Raw genomic sequence first — 18,658 nt, forward strand, 5'->3', positions numbered from 1 at the left:
TTACATTACTAATAATAGCGTGTGTGTGTCTCTTCACAGTCCGCGTTGTGCTGTGATGTGTTGTTTTATCTGTTCTTTAAATCAGATTTTACTGCTAGCTTGAGTTGCTTGATGTGGAAGAGAGTTCCATGTAGTCATGGCTCTATTTAGTCTTGTGTGTTTCCTAACCTCTGTTCTGCATGTCTTGTGGGGTATGTATGAGTGTCTGAGGTGTGTGTTAACCGATTGAACAGACAGTTCAGTACTTCTAACACGTCAATACCTCTCACAAAGACCAGTAGTGATGCAGTCAATATTTCCTCTACTTTCAACCAAGAGAGATTGATATGCATGTTGTTGATATAAGCCCTCCATGTACATTTAAGGGCCAGTCGTGCTGCTCTGTTCTGGGGCAACTGTAATTTGTCTATGTCCATCTTTGCAGCACTTGACCATAGAACTGGGCAGTAGTCCAGGTATGATAAACTGGGGCCTGTAGGACTTGTTTGGTCGATTGCGATGTCAAGAAAGCAGAGCAGCGCTTTATCACGGACAGACCTCTCCCCATTTTAGCAACTGTTGAATCAATATGTTTTGACCATATCAGCTTGCAATCCAGGGTTACACCAAGCAGTTTAGTCTCCTCAACTTGCTCAATCGCCACATTAACATCAGCATTCTGCCAAGGGTTCAGTTCTATATTAAGTGAATGGTTTATGTGTGCATGTGTGTGTGTGTGTGTGTGTGTGTGTGTGTGTGTGTGTGTGTGTGTGTGTGTGTGTGTGTGTGTGTGTGTGTGTGTGTGTGTGTGTGTGTTGTGTATATCTACCCATGCATGCATTGCCAGCCGTTATAAAATACTCACGTCATTGCAAGGAGAGAGCATATGGCTCATTCTGAGGATATAAGCTCTTTTCATGTGTCTGTAACTCTGGGTATCCGTCTGTTCTACTAGGTCCATACATATAGGTACATACACTTAGGTTGGAGTCATTAAAACTCGTTTTTCAACCACTCCACAAATGTATTGTTAACAAACTATAGTTTTGGCAAGTCGGTTAGGACATCTACTTTGTGCATGACACAAGTAATTTGTCCAACAATTGTTTACAGACAGATTATTTCACATATAATTCACTGTATCACTATTCCAGTGGGTCAGAAGTTTACATACACTAAGTTGACTGTGCCTTTAAACAGCTTGGAAAATTCCAGAAAATGATGTCATGGCTTTAGAAGCTTCTGATAGGCTAATTGACATCATTTGAGTCATTTGGAGGTGTACCTGTGGATGTATTTCAAGGCCTACCTTCAAACTCAGTGCCTCTTTGCTTGACATCATGGGAAAATCAAAAGAAATCAGCCAAGACATCAGAAATGTTTTGTAGACCTCCACAAATCTGGTTCATCCTTGGGACCAATTTCCAAACGCCTGAAGGTACCACGTTCATCTGTACAAACAATAGTACGCAAGTATAAACACCATGGGACCACGCAGCCGTCTTACCGCTCAGGAAGGAGACGCGTTCTGTCTCCTAGAGATGAACATACTTTGGTGCGAAAAGTGCAAATAAATCCCAGAACAACAGCAAAGGACCTTGTGAAGATGCTGGAGGAAACAGGTACAAAAGTATCTATCCACAGTAAAACGAGTCCTATATCGACATAACCTGAAAGGCCGCTCAGCAAGGAAGAAGCCACTGCTCCAAAACCGCCATAAAAAAGCCAGACTACGGTTTGCAACTGCACATGGGGACAAAGATCGTACCTTTTGGAGAAATGTCCTCTGGTCTGATGAAACAAAAATAGAACTGTTTGGCCATAATGACCATCGTTATGTTTGGAGGAAAATGGGGGTGGCTTGCAAGACGAAGAACACCATCCCAACCGTGAAGCACGGGGGGGCAGCATCATGCTGTGGGAGTGCTTTGCTGCAGGAGGGACTGGTGCACTTCACAATATAGATGGCATCATGAGGAAGGAGAATTATGTGGATATATTGAAGCAACATCTCAAGACATCAGTCAGGAAGTTAAAGCTTGGTCACAAATGGGTCTTCCAAATGGACAATGACCCCAAGCATACTTCCAAAGTTGTGGCAAAATGGCTTAAGGACAACACAGTCAAGGTATTGGAGTGGCCATCACAAAGCACTGACCTTAATCCTATAGAAAATGTGTGGGCAGAACTGAAAAAGCGTGTGCGAGCAAGGAGGCCTACAAACCTGACTCCGTTACACCAGCTCTGTCAGGAGGAATGGGCCAAAATTCACCCAATTTATTGTGGGAAGCCTGTGGAAGGCTACCCGAAATGTTTGACCCAAGTTAAACAATTTAAAGGCAATGCTACCAAATACCAATTGGGTGTATGTAAACTTCTGACCCACTGGGAATGTGATTAAAGAAATAAAAGCTGAAATAAATCATTGTCTCTACTATTATTCTGACATTTCACTTTCTTAAAATAAAGTGGTGATCCTAACTGACCTAAGACAGTGAATATTTACTAGGATTAAATGTTAGGAATTGTGAAAAACTGAGTTTAAATGTATTTGGCTAAGGTGTAAGTAAACTTCCGACTTCAACTGTATTTCAAGGACAGCTTTTTTCCATCTTCGTAACATTGCAAAAATCAGAAAAGTTTTGTCCAAAAATGATGCAGAAAAGCGAATTCATGCTTTTGTCACTTCTAGATTAGACTACTACAATGCTCTACTCTCGGCTACCCGGATAAAGCACTAAATAAAACTTCAGTTAGTGCTTAACACGGCTGCTAGAATCTTGACTAGAACCAAAAAATCTGATCATATTACCCCAGTGCTAGCCTCTGGCTTCCTGTTAAGGCTAGGGCTGATTTCAAGGTTTTACTGCTAACCTACAAAGCATTACATGGGCTTGCTCATACCTATCTCTCCGATTTGGTCCTGCCGTGCATACCTACACGTACGCTACGGTCACAAGACGCAGGCCTCCTTATTGTCCCTAGAATTTCTAAGCAAACAGCTGGAGGCAGGGCTTTCTCCTATAGAGCTCAATTTTTATGGAATGGTCTGCCTATCCATGTGAGAGACGCAGACTCGGTCTCGACCTTCAAGTCTTTACTGAAGAAAGGCATTAGAGCGACAAACCGCCCTTGCTGTCTCTGCCTGGCCGGTTCCCGTCTCTCCATTGAGATTCTCTGCCTCTGACCCTATTACGGGGGCTGAGTCACTGGCTTACTGGTGCTTTCCATGCCGTCCCTAGGAGGGGTGCGTCACTTGAGTGGGTTGAGTCACTGACGTGATCTTCCTGTCTGGTTTGTCACCCCCTCGGGCTCGTGCAGTGGAGGAGAACTTTGTGGGCTATACTCAGCCTTGTCTCAGGGTAGTAGGTTGGTGGTCTGTTGATATCCCTCTGATGGTGTGGGGGCTGTGCTTTGGGAAAGTGGGTGGGGTTATATCCTGCCTGGTTGGCCCTGTCCGGGGGTATCGTTGGATGGGGCCACAGTGTCTCCCGACCCCCCCTATCAGCCTCCAGTATCTATGCAGCAATAGTCTATGTGCCGGGGGGCTAGGGTCAGGCTGTTATAGCTGGTGTTATTCTCCTGTCTTATCCGGTGTCCTGTGTGAATTTAAGTATGGTCCCTCTAATTATCTCTCTCCCCCTCTCTCCCTCCCCTCCCGGAGGACCTGAGCCCTAGGACCATGCCTCAGGACTACCTGGCCTGATGACTCCTTGCTGTCCCCAGTCCACCTGGTCGTGCTGCTGCTCCAGTTTCAACTCTTCTGCCTGCGGCTATGGAACCCTGACCTGTTCACCGGACATACTACCCTGTCCCAGACCTGCTGTTTTCACTTCTCTCTCTCTACCACACCTGCTATTTCAACCTCTAAATGCCCGGCTATGAAAAGCCAAGTGACATTTACTCCTGATGTACTGACCTGTTGCAACCTCTACAACCACTGTGATTATTATTTGACCCTGCTGGTCATCTATAAACGTTTGAACATCTTGGAGAAAAATCAGGCTTTAATGGCCATGTACTGTTATAATCTCCACCCGGCACAGCCAGAAGGGGACTTGCCACCCCTCAGAGCCTGGTTCCTCTCTAGGTTTCTTCCTAGGTTTCTGCCTTTCTAGGGAGTTTTTCCTAGCCACCGTGCTTCTACATCTGCATTGCTTGCTGTTTGGGGTTTTAGGCTGGGTTTCTGTATAGCATTTTGTGACATCTGCTGATGTAAAAAGGGCTTTATAAATACATTTGATTGATTGATTGATATTATCCAATATGCAGAGAAGACAAATTCTTGCCAGATGCAATTGATTCTCTGAATGAAACAACAACAAATCAATTATTTTTGGTTGACTGCCATTGGCTCCAGTTCTCCTCTGCTGCAGTACGAATGGACTAATCCCATTGGTCGTCTGTGGATCAGGCCAAGGCAGGCAGCCATGTTTGTGTAGCGGTGCCATTATTAGCCCGATCGCTGTTGTTACCCATCTGGTTGCACTATTGGGATAAATCCATTTAGGATTACTCTCTTTAATGTTTTGCAGTATCACCATATAAAACGGTATTAAACCGCTAAACCCTTTGGAGCAGTAGATGGATTATCACAGATTAAACAGGATGTGTGTGTGAATGGGCTGTGTGGAGACTACAAGGCCATTCAGAGAATTAAGTGGATTTGTTGGGTAAATGCTGCCAATAGTAATTTGTGTAGACAACATTCACTTGATGATTAAATTACAAAATGACATTAGTTTTCTTACCCTGTAAGCAGTCTATGTACAAGGTCATTTAGGTGAACTATTCCTTTAAGCACAGACCACTCAAAGCCAGGGGATTAGGTCTGTACATAAAAGCAGCACTCTAAAGGTAGATGCACTGAAGTGATCATGATGTAGATGATCTGAGTAAGAGGATACTTATCTGACCTCCGTAGGGAAAGAGGACAATCTTGGAATAGACATGCTAATTTAGTTGCAGTCTTTGTGGGGAATAGCGGCGAGTGAATCCAGAGTGAATCCCTGATTCAGCTCGTCTATTTCCAGCTATTTCTTGGCTATGCCACAGGAAACCATGTCAGCACACAGGATGCCGTTCTGGGATTGTTCTGGCTCTTCCCTGACCCCACTGTGTGGCATAACAATACAGTCCCCTAGCAGGCAGTCTGAGAGGAGGGAAGGGACCTTAAAGTAACTGTCCAGTGTTTCCAGATTTCTATGAAATATGACGTATAGTATAATTGATTACAATATGAGGGAAATTGTTTTCTTTCCAAAATGTTTTAATTAAGTATGTGTCACGGTATACTTGTGGATGTGGTGGTGAAGTCAGGCGCAGTACACAGCGGATAAGTCAAAACGACTTTACTAAGACTCAATGACAAAATACAAAATAAATGGCCTCGAACACACAGGAGGCGAAAGCCTACGCGCAACGCGTAAATATCACTAATGCACAACATATACCGAATAAAGACAAACGACAGGCGGACATCTTTTAATGAGTACTTAGCAACAACAATAACAAAACGATACGTGAAGTCCTAAGGTTAACAAAACACAAACCTCTCCGGAACAAGATCCCACAAATGACAAGTGCAAAACAGGCTGCCTAAGTATGGTTCCCAATCAGAGACAACAAGCCACAGCTGCCTCTGATTGGGAACCACCCCCGCCAACATAGAAACACATGAACTAGAACATGAACATAGAACACTAAACATAGAAACTAACACCCTGGCTCAACATATAAGAGTCCCCAGAGCCAGGGCGTGACAGTACCCCCCCCCAAAGGCGCGGACTGCGACCGCGCCAACTAAATCCAACAGGGGAGGAGCCGGGTGGGCATTCCGCCTCGGAGGCGGATCCGGCTCCGGGCGTGACCACCACTCTCTAGCTACCCCCCCGTAGCGCCCCTGGTCTGGTCCCGCTGGCTGGAGCTGGACTGGACATCGGTGGAGCGGATTGCTTAGGCTCCGGTGTGGAGCAGCTGACCGGTACCTGACCCGGCACCGGTGGAACAGGCACGGGCTGTGCCGGACTGACGACGCGCACCACTGGCTTGGTGCAGGGAGCAGGAACCGGCCGAACCGGGCTGGCGACGCGCACCACTGGCTTGGTGCGGGGAGCAGGGACGGGCTGGACCGGGCTGACGACGCGCACCACTGGCTTGGTGCGGGGAGCAGGAACAGGCCGGGCCGGGCTGGCGACGCGCACCACTGGCTTGGTGCGGGGAGCAAGAACAGGCCGGGCCGGGCTGGCGACGCGCACCACAGGCTTGGTGCGAGGGGCAGGAACAGGCCGGGCCGGGCTGGCGACGCGCACCACAGGCTTGGTGCGAGGGGCAGGAACAGGCCAGGCCGGGCTGGCGACGCACACCACTGGCTTGGTGCGAGGGGCAGGAACAGGCCGGGCCGGGCAGGCGACGCGCACCACAGGCTTGGTGCGAGGGGCAGGAACAGGCCGGGCCGGGCAGGCGACACACACCACTTGCTTGGTGCGAGGAGCGGGACTGGGTTTCCTCATAAACCTCCGCTCCCTCTGCTGCCTAACCAGTTCCTCTCGCCGTGCCTCTACACTCTCCTTCTCCCTTATCGCCTCCAGTAGTTCCTCCCTCTGACCAACTAACTCCTGCTCCCTCATGACCAATAGCCCCCGTAACCTGGTGGCCTCCTCTCCTATTCTGCAGATTCGCCCTGTAGCTGCCTCCTGCTGCCCCGTCGTCCAAGCCGTGTGCCCCCCCCAAAAATGTTTATTGGGGTTGCCTCTTGCGTGTCTGACGTCGGCACGGTTGGCGCCGCTTCTCCTCTCTATGGCGCGCCTCCACAGTCTCCTCCCACGGACGGCGATCCATTCCGGCCTGGATTTCCTCCCAAGTCCAGGATCCCTTCCCGTCCAGGATCTCCTCCCAAGTCCAGGCTGTCTGCTCCTGGACACGCTGCTTGGTCCTGTTATGGTGGGATCTTCTGTCACGGTATACTTGTGGATGTGGTGGTGAAGTCAGGCGCAGGACACAGCGGATAAGTCAAAACGACTTTACTAAGACTCAATGACAAAATACAAAATAAATGGCCTCGAACACACAGGAGGCGAAAGCCTACCCGCAACGCGTAAAGATCACTAATGCACAACATATACCGAATAAAGACAAACGACAGGCGGACATCTTTTAATGAGTACTTAGCAACAACAATAACAAAACAACAAAACGATACGTGAAGTCCTAAGGTTAACACAAACCTCTCCGGAACAAGATCCCACAAATGACAAGTGCAAAACAGGCTGCCTAAGTATGGTTCCCAATCAGAGACAACAAGCCACAGCTGCCTCTGATTGGGAACCACCCCGGCCAACATAGAAACACATGAACTAGAACATGAACATAGAACACTAAACATAGAAACTAACACCCTGGCTCAACATATATGAGTCCCCAGAGCCAGGGCGTGACAGTATGATAAAAACAGGTTTTCTGTGTTGGAATGGTGTGGGCGTACCCCAACAACAGAATGGTGTGGGCATATACCAGTCATTAAAAATATTCACGCGAGTAAACCGCTGCTTGGCCGGCTCATCCTACTAATTTTTTAAACGGTCGGTTTGAGATACAAGTTTGAGTTGGGGTTTTTGAAGTGTTTTTCCTCCAATTTAAGCTTTGGCCACAAATACTAATGTAGGATGAGTCAACAACATTATTTGGGTATGACGTATGAGTTAACAGAATATTAACTTTTAAAAGTGAGATTTTCACTGGACAGTTACTTTACTTTAACAATCAAAGTGGCGCAGCTGTGTTAACCAGCAGAGTAGAGAGGCTCACACAGTCACAGACAGGAGTCTCCGCCAGATAGGCCCAGTAAGAGTATGAGGGCGCCGACAGACATGGTAGCTCTGCTTCTAGCTCCTAAGCAGGGACTCCAGATAATCACGGGTTACAGAGGGAAAATCAGCCACGTCGCGGACACCGACGTCTTGCTCCCGGACAAGATAAACACCTTCTTCGCCCGCTTTGAGGATAACACAGTGCCACCGACGCGGCCCGCTCCCAAGGACTGTGGGCTCTCGTTCTCCGTGGCCGACGTGAGTAAGATATTTAAGTGTGTTAACCCTCGCAAGGCTGCCGGCCCAGACTGCAACCCTAGCCGTGTCCACAGAGCATGCGCTGACCAGCCGGCTGGAGTGTTTACGGACATACAGTACATTCGGAAAGTATTCAGACCCTTTGACTTTTTCCACATTTTGTTATGTTACAGCCCTATTCTAAAATTTATGAAATTATTTTTTTTCCTCATCAATCTACACACAATACCCATAATGACTTAGCAAAAACAGGTTTTTAGAAATGTTTGCAAATGTATAAAAACTAGAAAACAGAAATACCTTATTTACATAAGTACTCAGACCCTTTGCTATGAGACTCGAAATTGAGCTCAGGTGCATCCTGTTTCCATTGATCATTCTGAAATGTTTTTACAACTTGATTGAGTCCACCTGTGGTAAATTCAATTGATTGGACATGATTAGTTGCGCCGTCGCAACCTTCACTCTCTTCCATCCTATCATCTCTTCCCTCTGCTAAATCCTTCTCCCTCCGATCTTCTGATTCTGCCTCCTCAACCCTCCTTTCCTCCCTTTCTGCATCTTTTGACTCTCTATGTCCCCTATCCTCCCGGCCGGCTTGGTCCTCCCCTCCTGCTCCGTGGCTTGACGACTCATTGCGAGGTCACAGAAGAGGGCTCCGGGCAGCCGAGCGGAAATGGAGGAAAACTAGACTCCCTCCTCTCTACATTCTCTTCCTCTGTTTCCGCTGCTAAAGCCACTTTCTACCACTCTAAATGTCAAGACTCTGCCTCTAATCCTAGGAAGCTCTTTGCCACCTTCTCCTCCCTGCTGAATCCTCCTCCTCCCCTCCCTCCTCCCTCTCTGTGGATGACTTCGTCAACCATTTTGAAAAGAAGGTTGACGACATCCGATCCTCATTTATTAAGTCAAATGACACCGCTGGTCCTGCTCACACTGCCCTACCCTATGCTTTGAATTCTTTCTCCCCTCTCTCTCCAGATGAAATCTTACGACTCTTGACGGCCGGCCGCCCAACAACCTGCCCGCTTGACCCTATCCCCTCCTCTCTTCTCCAGACCATTTCCGGAGACCTTCTCCCTTACCTCACCTCGCTCATCAACTCATCCTTGACCACTGGCCATGTCCCTTCCGTCTTCAAGAGAGCGAGAGTTGCACCCCTCCTCAAAAAACCTACACTCGATCCCTCCGATGTCAACAACTACAGACCAGTATCCCTTCTTTCTTTTCTCTCCAAAACTCTTGAGCGTGCCGTCTCTAGCCAACTCTCCTGCTATCTCTCTCAGAATGACCCAAACCAGTCAGGTTTCAAGACTGGTCATTCAACTGAGACTGCTCTTCTCTGTGTCACGGAGGCTCTCCGCACTGCTCAAGCTAACTCTCTCTCCTCTGCTCTTATCCTTCTAGACCTATCCGCTGCCTTTGATACTGTGATCCATCAGATCCTCCTCTCCACCCTCTCCGAGTTGGGCATCTCCGGCGCTGCTCACTCTTGGATTGCGTCCTACCTGACAGGTCGCGCCTACCAGGTGGCGTGGCGAGAATCTGTCTCCGCACCACGTGCTCTCACCACTGGTGTCCCCCAGGGCTCAGTTCTAGGCCCTCTCCTATTCTCTCTATACACCAAGTCACTTGGCTCTGTCATATCCTCACATGGTCTCTCCTATCATTGCTACGCAGACGACACACAATTAATTTTCTCCTTTCCTCCTTCTGATAACCAGGTGGCGAATCGCATCTCTGCATGTCTGGCAGACATATCAGTGTGGATGTTGGATCACCACCTCAAGCTGAACCTCGGCAAGATGGAGCTGCTCTTCCTCCCGGGGAAGGACTGCCCGCTCCATGATCTAGCCATCACGGTTAACAACTCCATTGTGTCCTCCTCCCAGAGTGCAAAGAACCTTGGCGTGACCCTGGACAACACCCTGTCGTTCTCCGCTAACATCAAAGCGGTGACCCGATCCTGCAACATTCGCAGAGTACGACCCTACCTTACACAGAAAGCGGCACAGGTCCTAATCCAGGCACTTGTCATCTCCCGTCTGGATTACTGCAACTCGCTGTTGGCTGGGCTCCCTGCCTGTGCCATTAAACCCCTACAACTTATTCAGAATGCTGCAGCCCGTCTGGTGTTCAACCTTCCCAAGTTCTCTCATGTCACCCCGCTCCTCCGCACACTCCACTAGCTTCCAGTTGAGGCTGGCATCTACTACAAGACCATGGTGCTTGCCTACGGAGCTGTGAGGGGAACGGCACCTCCTTACCTTCAGGCTCTGATCAGACCCTACACCCAAACGAGGGCACTACGTTCATCCACCTCTGGCCTGCTAGCCCCCCTACCTCTACGGAAGCACAGTTCCTGCTCATCCAAGTCAAAGCTATTCGCTGCTCTGGCACGCCAATGGTGGAACAAGCTCCCCCACGATGCCAGGACAGCAGAGTCACTGACCACCTTCCGGAGACACTTGAAACCCTACCTCTTTAAGGAATAACTGGAATAGTATAAAAGTAATCCTTCTCCCCCCCGCCACAAAAAATAAAATAAAAAAAATAATAAAAAAAGTGGTTGTCCCACTGGCTATCATAAGTTGAATGCACCAATTTGTAAGTCGCTCTGGATAAGAGCGTCTGCTAAATGATGTAAATGTAAATGCAAGGCTGCCGGCCCAGACTGCATCCCTAGCCATGTCCACAGAGCATGCGCCGACCAGCCTGCTGGAGTGTTTACGGACATACAGTGCATTCGGAAAGTATTCAGACCCTTTGACTTTTTCCACATTTTGTTATGTTACAGCCCTATTCTAAAATTGATTACATTATTTTTCCTCATCAATCTACACACAATACCCCGTAATGACTAAGCGAAAACAGGTTTTTAGAAATGTTTGCAAATGTATAAAAACTAGAAAACAGAAATTCCTTATTTACATAAGTATTCATAAGTATTACCTGTGGTAAATTCAATTGATTGGACATGATTTGGAAAGGTACACACCTGTCTATATAAGGTCCCACAGTTGACAGTGCATGTCAGAGCAAAAACCAAGCCATGAGGTCGAAGGAATTGTCCGTAGAGCTCCAAGACAGGATTGTGTCGAAGCACAGATCTGGGGAAAGGTACCAAAAAAGTTCTGCAGCATTGAAGATCCCCAAGAACACAGTGGCCTTCATCGTTCTTAAATGGAAGAAGTTTGGAACCACCAAGACTCTACCTAGAGCTAGCCGCCCAGCCAAACTGAACAATAGGGGGAGAAGGTCAGGGAGGTGACCCAGAACCCGATGGTCACTCTGACAGAGCTCCAGAGTTCCTCTGTGGAGATGGGAGAAACTTCCAGAAGGACAACCATCTCTGCAGCACTCTACCAACCAGGCCTTTATGGTTGAGTGGCCAGACAGAAGCCACTCCTCAGTAAAAGGCACCTGACAGCCCGCTTGGAGTTTGCCAAAAGGCACCTAAAGGACTCTCAGACCATGAGAAACAAGATTCTCTGGTCTAATGAAACCAAGTTTGAACTCTTTGGCCTGAATGCCAAGCATCACATCTGGAAGAAACCTGGCACCATCCCTATGGTGAAGCATGGTGTTGGCAGCATCATGTTGTGGGGATGTTTTTCAGCGGCAGGGACTGGGACACTAGTCAGGATCGAAGGAAAGATGAACAAAGCAAAGTACAGAGAGATCCTTGATGAAAACCTGCTCCAGAGCGCTCAGGACCTCAGACTGGGGCGAAGGTTCACCTTTCAACAGGACAATGACCCTAAATATCACGTCTCATATGTTCAAATTAAGGGGACACATCACCTTCACCTGATACTGACTTTTGTCTTCCAGAGTACAGCAGAAAGAATTGGAACGGGTTAGACATATGCAGATGTTTTCCAACCATTCACCTCACAGGGAGGCAGTGGTCTGCTGATATGTCTAGGCTAGCATTAGCATCAACCCATACCACAATGCTAGGCTAGCATTACCATCAACCCATACCACAATGCTAGGCTCCAACAGGAGTCACTCAACACACTCTTCACACAGATAGCCAACATAATGTAACAAACCCAACAGGATATCAGAGACCACTATCCTTTCCACTTCAATATGCTTTGGTATCAAACATTATCCTCCATCAAAATACAAAGAAATGTGGTAAAACATACTATGCTATTGCTTATATCGAAGCAGTATAATATTTCATAGACAGACCTGAGGCATGTTTTTTCTCATAAGTGTGCTTAGCACAGGGTTTGTAAGCCTTTTATCCACATAGGAACAATTAGTCTCACTGAGAGGCTAGCTGGCTGTTTCTTGTGTCATTGATGTGTATTGGTTATGTAATGGTTGTGTATTATGTCTTCCACTCCTCAAAAAGTATTCCACTCCTCAGAATCCTCAACATTGACCCCAACAAGCACTGCCTAGCCCTAGCTGCTCAATACTGTGAATTTAACCCTTTGCCTTCCTGTTCTGCCTTGGGGGTCGGCGACTACGATTACATGAGCCATTTTCTCTGGATCTCAGCATCAGTCCCCAGGGAATGTAACACCCCTGCTCTTAAAGAGACAGGTGGCCATTTCAGCAGGACACAGCCCCTCCCATCTTATCTCCCCTCTCATCTTCTGGACCATGGAGTATCTATACTCCTGGTCCTGGAGGGCAAACAGCAGGAGCTACATTCACTCTTAATTATCTCAGTTAAAACGATTAGCAGCTTGACTGGTGTGGTCCTGGCTGACATTTTGGATGGCTCTTGAAAAGACAAGAAGAGAATAGACACATTTGGTAAAATAGTCATATTTGGTTACATTTTGCCCTGGTCATATTTCATAGAACATACTAAACAAAGTTATAACATGTATGTATACAAAACAAATATAAAAAACCAGAGGAAAATCTATTAGAGATGTAATTATTGACTACTGCTCTCCCTGGCGTGATCCTCAGTAACAGAAGAAGTAGAGTGTCTTAGAGTGCCCTTCCACAGACGTAGCCATTTACAGAGTCAGTAAGCTCTGTGAGCCCAGTCTGCCGTTACGCAAACTCTCACAATGCCTTGCCCTTTTCCCACTGGTCGTGGCTACAGCAAAGGGTCACACTCACATCCATCAATTTCCTGCTCTGAGCGAGAGGGCATGACCTGCAGCCAGACTCTGACAACACAAACAGATCCCAGATCAGCTAAGAGACATCTCAGGAGAACTGAACAGAAATAACAAGCAAGCAGCAACAACTCCCGTCCCCATCTCAGCTGGGGTCAAAGGTTGTGTTGTCAGAGTCTGGCATTAGGTCATGCCCACTCGCTCAGAGCAGGAAATGGATGGATGTGAGTGTGACCCTTTGCTGTAGCCACGACCAGCGGGAAAGGGGCAAGGCACTGTGAGAGGAAAAATAATATAAAGAGAGGTCTAATTCTAACAAGCGCAGACAAGATGAAGACCCTGAACAATCCCTCACAAAAGCATCTTATTCTTAGTATGTTGAGGTAAATTGAGAATTATTTTTCTGCCACAATCTCTTGGTGTGTCTGGGTGTTATAGTCCATCTATTTTCAATATTCCTACAACACAGTGTTATGTAATGATAGCTGGTGTACTGTATTATGCAATTGGCATGAAAAATATATAAATGTTGGCATTAAACATTTATTTTAAAGGCATGCAACTAGGGCTGACACAATAACCGTATAACCAACAGTTATGGATGAAGAGTCTCATGAAATTAAAATAATCGTCATAACCGTTATTATTATTTTTTATTTTTTATGAATCGCTGACGGCCAGGCATTCGTGCAGTTGAGTTCGTTTCTGTGGAACATGGACTCTATCAACGTAATTCAACTTTGTTGCTCCTTGCTGAAACAAGAAACTAGCAAATGAGTCTTCGGTTGCCTAGGCAATGCCACCCACAATGCAGCAGCATCACACATCAAAATAGAGTGAATAGACAGGGCTTGGAACCTCTAACGCTGGCTGGTAAACTCATGGGGATACTCACAATGGCTGTCTGGTATTGTGATCAAATAATGTCCATTGTAATGTAGAATGTTCATTCAAATTATGTTAACTGATGTGGCTCATGTAATACTCAGAGTCAATATTCACATATTAATAAGGAATTCACCTCGACCACGCCCACAAATTGGGGAAAACATTATTTCCCATTGACCCCCAGTGTAAAAGAAGCAACTTCGTCATCACTTTTTTGTTATACAGAAATAACAAAACGTGCCGAAAAGCTGCTGTGTTGTTCAATGTACATGCAACCAGGTCAAAAATCCCGACCTATGGTTTTCAATGCTCTCACGTAGGGAAATAGAGCCTGTGAGAAGAGTCCTGTGGCTTCAGGCTATTCAGCATGGGAAATATGGGGACCTGGTGTCCAAGTAGGCTACACGTAGCTATGTGTGTGGAAAACTTTTCATCACAGGTAAGACATTTACTTGTTTAGTATAGTCCGTTTGTAACTCCACTCACTACTTGTGAGAGTGTGATTTGAAGGAGTCAGGTGCAGGAGGGTAAATCACTGAATACAGAGTTTATTCAGTAGGACACAGTTACGCTGGATAGCGTCAACAAAATACAGGCACATGGGGAACAATATACCCCGGAAATACAAGGTACAGGTAGCTCAACCGAGCTACACTCAACTCACATAAAACAATCACCCACAAGGACAAGGGGGGCAGAGGGAACACTTATACATGTACTAATGAGGGGCTATGAACCAGGTGTGTGTACTGACAAGACAAAACAAATGGAATGATGAGATGAGGAGCGGCATTGGCTAGAAGGCCGGTGACGACGAACGCTGAAGCCTGCCCGAACAATGAGGGGAGGCAGCTTCGGAGGAAGTCGTGACACTACTTGTAGCTGTATAGTCCGGTTGATTGTGTTGTTGTCACTCCTGAGTGGCGCAGTGGTCTAAGGCACTGCATCGCAGTGCTAACTGTGCAACTAAAGATCCTGGTTCGAATCCAGGCTCTGTCGCAGCCGGCCGCGACCGGGAGACTAATGGGCGGTGCACAATTGGCCCAGGGTAGGGGAGGGAATGGCCGGCAGGGATGTAGCTCAGTTGATAGAGCATGGCGTTTGCAACGCCAGGGTTGTGGGTTCGATTCCCACGGGGGGCCAGTATAAAAAAATATATATGTATTCACTAACTGTAAGTCGCTCTGGATAAGAGCGTCTGCTAAATATGTAAAATGTTGTCTTGGCTAGCTTAATGTTCTGCTAGGTAGCACTCACTCAAGTGGCTGCTAGCACCGTCATGAAAAGGGGCATGAGGTTACAATATTATGTTTTTCTAAGTAGTGAGAACGCTCGGGAGCAGGCAATGTTGAAAAGTAATTTTTAGACATGTTGTACTTTCTTAAATGTCGTTTTGTAATTTACTAAAACAAGCAGACAAAAATAAAATTGCATTTGAAAAAGGTGAAGTTTTTGCTGTGAGACAATGGGGTAACCTAGGGAGCCACAGGTTGTTTTCCACACAAGTTCTATCTAATACCGACTGGGACTATGGAATATATTTTTTGTTATGTCAGTTGAGTTGAATCAACAAATCACAGCACATATTGATGGGTAGGTAGGCCTAATCTTCCTACTTTTGCTTCCTGCTTTTACTTCCTGCTTTGCTCCTAGATCAAAAATATACTGTAATTGTCATCTTCAACCTATCTTTGCTCCTATGTGTACACTTGCAATGGCTGCCAGTCCACCCATTATGCCATCATTGACTTGAATGGGGACGGCCGTTCATGCAGTCAGGAGCAAAGGAGAGGAGAAAATGTGTGTAAAAAAACATACATATACCGTGCATTCGGAAAGTATTCAGAGACCTTGACTTTTTCCACATTTTGTTACGTTACAGCCTTGTTCTAAAATTGATTAAATACATTTTTTTCATTTATATTCAGACCCTTTGCTATGAGACTCGAAATTGAGCTCAGGTGCATCCTGTTTCCATTGATCATCCTTGAGATGTTTCTACAACTTGATTGGAGTCCACCTGTGGTATATTCAATTGATTGGACATGATTTGGAAAGGCAAACACCTGTCTATATAAGGTCCCACAGTTGACAGTGCATGTCAGAGCAAAAACCAAGCCATGAGGTCAAAGGAATTGTCCGTAGAGCTCCAAGACAGGATTGTGTCGAGGCACAGATCTGGGGAAGGGTACCAAAAAATGTCTGCAGCATTGAAGGTCCCCAAGAACACAGTGGCCTCCATCATTCTTAAATGGAAGAAGTTTGGAACCACTAAGACTCTTCCTAGAGCTGGCCACCCGGTCAAACTGAGCAGTCGGGGGAGAAGGGTCTTGGTCAGGGAGGTGACCAAAAACCAGATGGTCACTCTGACAGAGCTCCAGAGTTCCTCTGTGGAGATGGGAGAACCTTCCAGAAGGACAACCATCTCTGCAGCACTCCACCAATCAGGCCTTTATGGTAGGGTGGCCAGACGGAAGCCTCTCCTCAGTAAAAGGCACATGACAGCCCGCTTGGAGTTTGCTAAAAGGCACCTAAAGGACTCTCAGACCATGAGAAACAAGATTCTCTGGTCTGATGAAACCAAGATTGAACTCTTTGGCCTGAATACCAAGCGTCACGTCTGGAGAAAACCTGGCACCATCCCTACGGTGCAGCATGGTGGTGGCAGCATCATGCTGTGGGGATGTTTTTCAGCGGAAGGGACGGGGAGACTAGTCAGGATCAAGGGAAAGATGAACGGAGCAAAGTAAACAGAGATCCTTGATGAAAACCTGCTCCAGAGTGCTCAGGACCTCAGACTGTAGAGAAGGTTCACCTTCCAACAGGACATCAACCCTAAGCACACAGCCAAGACAACGCAGGAGTGGCTTCGGGACAAGTCTCTGAATGTCCTTGAGCGGCCCAGCCAGAGCCCGGACTTTAACCCGATCGAACATCTCTGGAGAGACCAGAAAATAACTGTGCAGTGACACTCCCCATCCAACCGGACATAGCTTGAGAGGACCTGCAGAGAAGAATGGGAGAAACTCCCCAAATACAAGTGTGCCAAGCTTGTAGCGTGATACCCAAGAGGATGCTTCAACAAAGTACTGAGTAAAGAGTACTTATGTAAATGTTATATTTTAGTTGTTGTTTTTTATATACATTTGCAAACATTTCTAAAAACCAGTTTTTGCTTTGTCATTATGGGGTATTGTGTGTTGATTAATGAGGGAAACATGTTTTTAATCCATTTTAGAGTAACGTAACAGAATTTGGAAAAAGTCAAGGGATCTGAATACTTTCCGAATGCACTGTATGTACAGTACTAGTCAAAAGTTTGGACACACCTACTCATTCAAGGGTTTTTCTTTATTTGTACTATTTTCTACAGTGGCTCCCGAAACTATTCACCCCCCTTGGCATTTTTCCTATTTTGTTGCCTTACAACCTGGAATTAAAATGGATTTTTGGGGGGTTGGTATAATTTGATTTGCACAAGATGCCTACCACTTTGAAGATGCAAAATATGTTTTATTGTGAAACAAACAAGAAATAAGTAAAAAAAACAGACAATTTGAGCGTGCATAACTATTCACCCCCCCAAAGTCAATACTTTGTAGAGCCACCTTTTGCAGCAATTACAGCTGCAAGTCTCTTGGGGTATGTCTCTATAAGCTTGGCACATCTAGCCACTGGGACTTTTGCCCATTCTTCAAGGCAAAACTGCTCCAGCTCCTTCAAGTTGGATGGGTTCCGCTGGTGTACAGCAATCTTTAAGTCATACCACAGATTTTCAATTGGATTGAGGTTTGGGCTTTGACTAGGCCATTCCAAGACATTTAAATGTTTCCCCTTAAACCACTTGAGTGTTGCTTTAGCAGTATGCTTAGGGTCATTGTCCTGCTGGAAGGTGAACCTCCGTCCCAGTCTCAATTCTCTGGAAGACTGAAACAGGTTTCCCTCAAGAATTTCCCTGTATTTAGCGCCATCCATCATTCCTTTAATTCTGACCAGTTTCCCAGTCCCTGCTGATGAAAAACATCCCCACAGCATGATGCTGCCACCACCATGCTTCACTGTGGGGATGGCGTTCTCGGGGTGATGAGAGGTGTTGGGTTTGCGCCAAACATTGCGTTTTCCTTGATGGCCAAAAAGCTCAATTTTAGTCTCATCTGACCAGAGTACCTTCTTCCATATGTTTGGGGAGTCTCCCACATGCCTTTTGGCGAACAACAAACGTGTTTGCTTATTATTTTCTTTAAGCAAGGGCTTTTTTCTGGCCACTCTTCCGTAAAGCCCAGCTATGTGGAGTGTACGGCTTAAAGTGGTCCTATGGACAGATACTCCAATCTCTGTTGTGGAGCTTTGCAGCTCCTTCAGGGTTATCTTTGGTCTCTTTGTTGCCTCTCTGATTAATGCCCTCCTTGCCTGGTCCGTGAGTTTTGGTGGGCGGCCCTCTCTTGGCAGGTTTGTTGTGGTGCCATATTCTTTCAATTTTTTAATAATGGATGTAATGGTGCTCCGTGGGATGTTCAAAGTTTCAGATATTTTTTTATAACCAACCCTGATCTGTACTTCTCCACAACTTTGTCCCTGACCTGTTTGGAGAGCTCCTTGGTCTTCATGGTGCCCCTTGCTTAGTGGTGT

General features: G+C 46.5%; 1 protein-coding gene across 2 annotated transcripts in view; it reads right to left on the minus strand.

The window, feature by feature from the left end:
* The window catches only part of LOC121541600 (syntaxin-binding protein 1), a 51,214-nt gene that overhangs the window by 27,113 nt on the left and 5,443 nt on the right, over positions 1–18,658 (minus strand). The window lies entirely within an intron of this gene.

Source organism: Coregonus clupeaformis, chromosome 27 (assembly GCF_020615455.1).
Source record: "Coregonus clupeaformis isolate EN_2021a chromosome 27, ASM2061545v1, whole genome shotgun sequence".
NCBI classification, from domain to species: Eukaryota; Metazoa; Chordata; class Actinopteri; order Salmoniformes; family Salmonidae; genus Coregonus; species Coregonus clupeaformis.